The sequence below is a fragment of the Nicotiana tabacum genome, chromosome 11, assembly GCF_000715075.1.
Source record: "Nicotiana tabacum cultivar K326 chromosome 11, ASM71507v2, whole genome shotgun sequence".
NCBI classification, from domain to species: Eukaryota; Viridiplantae; Streptophyta; class Magnoliopsida; order Solanales; family Solanaceae; genus Nicotiana; species Nicotiana tabacum.
Genome location: NC_134090.1, coordinates 826,872 through 832,615, shown reverse-complemented (window position 1 = coordinate 832,615; position 5,744 = coordinate 826,872).

The following is a 5,744-nucleotide window of genomic DNA, read 5'->3' as shown; positions in this document are numbered from 1 at the left end:
CTACCCGGACTTTAGCATTAATAGTAGCTACGCATGGACTTTTGTCACCTTGTGCGTACGTAGCCCCCATAATTAGCAACAATTATTACTTTTATTACCTATGGGGTAATTTTTCCATCACAAGATTAGACAAGAGACTTACCTTGTCTTGCTATAATTTAATCTACTAGTAGACCCTTTCCTCGATTATCCAACTCTGAATGGCTCGAATCTAACCAAAAATAATTCGATACAGTCACCAAAAATTAGAGAATCAATTTCATAAGAAAATACTACATTTTTAATAAAAATTCCGAAATTAATAAAAAATTCGTTCTTGGGGCCCACGTCTCGGAATCTGGCAAAAGTTATGAAATCCGACAACCCATTCAATTACGAGTCCAACCATACCAGTTTCACTCAAATCCGACTCCGAATCGATACCGAAATCTCAAAAATTCGTTTCTATGAGATTTCTAAAAAATTTTCAAATTTCAATCTCAAAACACTAATTAAATGGTGAAAACAATGATATATTCGTGTATATTGACCAAAGCCGAGTTAGAATCACTTACCCCAATGTCTTTTCCTTCAAAATCTATCAAAAATCGCCTCTGCTCAAGCTCCAATTTGTTAAAAATGGCGAATGGGACGAATGCCCTCCTTTATAACTCTGCCCAGGCAGCCCTCGATCATGACCTCGATCCTCGGCCTCGATCGTGGTTCGATCATGGCCCTCGAGCTTGGGTCTTCGATCATGACCTCGATCCTCGGCCTAGATCATGGCCTCGATCGTGGCTTCGATTATGGTCCTTGAGCCTTTGTCTTCGATCATGGCTCTCGAGCATGGGCCTTCGATCATGACCCTCGAGCCCTGCCTTCAATCATGACCCTCGATCATGGCCTGGATCTTGGGTCTCGATCCTGGGCCTTGATCTTGGGCCTCGATCTTGGGCTTGATCACAACCTAGAATTTCCAGCAGAAAGGAAAAATTACAGCAGCTGTTTTAAGTCCAACTTTTGATCCGTTAACCATCTGAACTTATTTAAAACCTCAAATCACATAAAACGACGCTAAAACCATGAATTATACTCCAATTCAAGCTTAATGAAACTTAAAATTTTCAACTTCTACATTCGATGTCGAAACCTATCAAATCAAATCCGATTCACCTCAAATTTTGCACACAAGTCATAAATGACATAACGGAGCTAAGAAAATTTTCAGAACTCGATTCCGACTCCGATACTAAAAAGTCAACTCCCCGGTCAAACTTCAAAACTTAAATTCCTATTTTAGCTATTTCAAGCCTAATTTAATTACGGACTTTCAAATAAAATTTCGAACACGCTTCTAAGTCCAAAATTACCATACGGAGCTGTTGGAATCGTCAAAATTCTATTCCGGGGTCGTTTTTCTCAAAATATTGACCGAAGTCAAACATGGCCTTTTAAAGCTAACTTAAGGAACCAAGTGTTCCGATTTCAATCCAAACACTTCTAAATCTCGAACCAACCATCCCCGCAAGTCATAAATCATTAAAAGTACATACAAAAAGTTTTATTTTAGGGAACGGGATTCTAAAAGTCAAAATGACCGGTTGGGTCATTACATTCTCCACCTTTTAAACAAACGTTCGTCCTCGAATGAGTTTAGAATCGTACCTGGAGTGCTGAATAAGTGTGGATATCTGCTCTGCATGTTTTCCTCGGCCTCTCAAGTCACTTCCTTGACTGGTTGGCCCTTTCACTGGACTTTTACTGTAGAAATCCTCTTGGACCTCAACTGGAAAACATGTTTATCAACAATGGCAATTGGTTCTTCTTCATAGTCCAAACTATTATCTAGTTGAACTGTGCTGAAGTTTAGCACATGTGATAGGTCGGCATGATACTTCCGGAGCATAGATACATGGAAAACCGGATGATCTCCTGATAGATTAGGAGGTAATGCAAGCTCATAAGCAACCTCCCCAAATCGTCTCAACACCTCAAATGGGCCTATAAACCTTGGGCTCAATTTTTCCCTTTTCCCAAATCTCACGATTCCATTCATCGGTGAAACTTTCAAGAGAACTTTTTCACCCATCATAAATGATAAATCACGCGCTTTCTGATCTGCGTAACTCTTATGTCTGGACTTCGCTGTACAAAGTCGCTCCTGAATCAAATTTACTTTTTCCAAGGCATCCTTCACCAAATCAGTACCATATAACTTAGCCTCACCGGGCTCAAATCATCTGATGGGCGAACGACATCGCCGACCATATAAAGCCTCAAATGGAGCCATCTCGATGCTGGATTGGTAACTATTATTATAAGAAAACTCGGCCAAAGGCAAGAAACGATCCCACTGACCTCCAAAGTCAATCACACATGCCCTGAGCATATCCTCCAAAATCTGAATTATCCGCTCTGACTACCCGTCGGTCTACGAATGAAAGGTTGTGCTGAGCTCTACACGGGTCCCCAATTCACTCTGTACTGCTCTCCAAAAATGTGAAGTAAACTGAGGGCCTCTATCTGATATGATAGAAATTGGCACATCGTGCAACTGAACTATCTCCTGAATATATATCTGGGCCAACCTCTTTGAAGTATACGTAGTCACAACAGGAATAAAGTGTACCGACTTGGCCAACCTGTCGATAATGACCCAAACTGCATCAAACTTCCGCAAGGTCCACAGCAACCCGACTACAAAGTCCATAGTGATGCGTTCCCATTTCCACTCTGGTATAGTCTCCTGCTGAAGTAGGCCACCTGGCCTCTGGTGCTCATATTTAACTTGCTGGCAATTTAGACACCTAGCTACATACTCAACTATGTCTTTTTTCATTCGTCGCCACCAATAATGCTGCCTCAAGTCACGATACATCTTTGTAGCACCTGGATGAATAGAATACCGAGAATTGTGTGCCTCTTCTAGGATCTTTTTCTTCAGTCCATCCATATTAGGAACACATAGACGATCCCAGAGTCGCAGAACACCATCCGCTCCAATAGTAACTTCCTTGGCACCACCACGTAGTACCATTTCTCGAAGAACCATTAAGTGTGGATCATCATACTGGTGAGCCTTGATCTTCTCAAATAGTGAAGACTAAGCTACAACACATGCAAGAACTCGGCTGGGCTCTGAAATATCCAGCCGCACAAATCAGTTGGCCAAGGACTGAATATCCAAAGCTAATGGCCTCTCCTCTGCTGAAATGAAAGCCAAACTACCCATACTCTCAGCCTTTCTACTCAAGGCGTCTGCAACCACATTTGCTTTGTCCGGATGATATAGGATAGTAATATCATAATCTTTTAGCAATTCCAGCCATCTGCGCTGCCTCAAATTTAGGTCCCTCTGCTTGAACAAATGCTGCAAACTGCGATGATCTTTGTAAACTTCACAAGACATCCCATAAAGATAATACCTCCAAATCTTAAGAGCGTGAACAATCGCAGCTAACTCCAAATCATGTACCGGATAATTTTTCTCGTGGGGATTCAGATGACGTGAAGCATATGCAATAACTAGCCCTTCCTGTATCAATACACAACCCAAGTCAACGCGTGAAGTGTCACAATACACTGTATACATCCCCAAATCGGAAGGCAACACTAACACCGGTGCTGTAGTCAATGCTGTCTTGAGCTTCTGAAAGCTCATATCAAAATCATTGGACCATCGTAACGGAGCACCCTTCTGGGTTAATTTGGTCAAAGGTGCTGCAATAGATGAAAAACCTTCCACGAATCGGCGATAATAACCTGCTAAACCCAGAAAACTCCTGATTTCATTCACCGAAGTGGGACGATGCCAATTTTGAACTGCCTCAATCTTTTCGGGATCAACTTTAATGCCCTCGCCCCCAAAATGCTACAGACTCTGGCTAAAACTCACATTTAGAGAACTTAGCATATAGCTTTTGTTCCCACAATGTCTGAAGCACTACTTTCATATGTTGTTCATGCCCCTCTTTACTGCGTGAGTAGATCAAAATGTCATCAATGAAGACAATGAAAAACGAATCAATATATGGCATGAATACCCTATCCATCAGATCCATAAATGATGCCGGGGCGTTAGTTAAACCGAAGGACATCACTAGAAACTCATAATGACCATATCTAGTCCGGAAAGCAGTCTTCGGAACATCCGAATCCCGAATCTTCAACTGATGGTACCCCGACCTCAAGTCGATCTTAGAGAATACCCTAACACCCTGCAACTGGTCAAATAGATCATTATTACGCAACAACGGGTACTTGTTCTTAATAGTGACTTTGTTCAATTGGCGATAATCAATACACATCTGCATTGTTCCATCCTTTTTCTTCACAAATAATACCGGTGTACCCCAAGGCGATACGCTCGGTCTGACGAACCCTTTGGCTAGTAACTCCTCAAGTTGTTCTTTCAATTCCTTCGGAGCCATGCAATACGGTGGGATAGATATAGGCTGGGTATCTGGAGACAAGTCGATACAGAAATCAATATCACGATCTTGTGGCATACCTGGAAGATCTAAAGGAAATACATCAGAGAACTCCCGAACTACAGGCATTGAATCAATACCCGCAGTCTCTGCAGTAGTATCCCGAACATAGGCTAGATAAGCCAAACAACCCTTCTCAACCATATGCTGAGCCTTTATAAAAGAAATAACTCGATTAAATGAACTAACAGACGAACCCTTCCACTCCAGCCTAGGCAATGCTGGCATAGCCAAGGTAACCGTCTTGGCATGATAATCTAGAATAGCATGATATGGAGATAACCAGTCCATGCCCAGAATAATTTCAAAGTCAGTCATCTCAAGCAGTAGAAGATCTGCTCTAGTTTCATAACCACAGAATGTAATAATACAGGACCGGTAGATCTGGTTCACAATAACAGAATCGCTCACAGGAGTGGACACATAAACAGGAGTACTCAAGGACTCACGAGAAACACCCAAGAATGGAGCAAATAGAGATGACACATATGAATACGTAGATCCTGGATCAAATAATACTGAGGCATCTTTGCCGCAAACAGAAATAATACCTATAATCACAGCATCTGAGGCCTCTGCATCTGGTCTGGCCGGAAAAGCATAGAACCGAGCTGAAGTGCCAATTGGTTGGCCTCCACCTCTAAGACGACCCCTACCCACTTGTCCTCCACCTCTTGGTGGTCGGACAACTGGTGGAGCAACTGGTCCGGTAATCATAGGTTGATGACCCTGTTACACTAGTTTACCCCAAAGCCTGGGGCAAAATCTTCGTATATGACTGGGATCCCCACAATCGTAACAACTCTTTGGTGCAATGGCATGCTGACTAAGTGTCTTGCCATGGGGACCTGAATACCCACTGGAAGGACCCTGAATAGCTGGTGGGCAATAAGAACTCTCCAGTATAGCACTAAAATAAGGTCGCACTGGAGCACCTCGAGGAGGCGGTGGTGCTGGATATGGGGGCCTAATGGACTGCCCTCTCGCGAACTGACCTCTACCCCCAGACGGAGAACCTCTGAACTCTCCAGAATGCTTGAACCGCTTATCTCTCATAACCTGCTCTTGGCTCCGCTGACGTACACCCTTAATCTCGCGGGCTATCTCTACGACCAGCTCATAAGAAGTACTCATCTCAACCTCTCGAGCCATAGTGTCCTGAATACCAATATGTAAACCAACAACAAAGCTCCGCACTCTCTCCGCCTCAGTAGGGAGTATCATAAGTGCATGGCGAGATAACTCAGAGAACCTCACCTCATAATCAGTCACTGA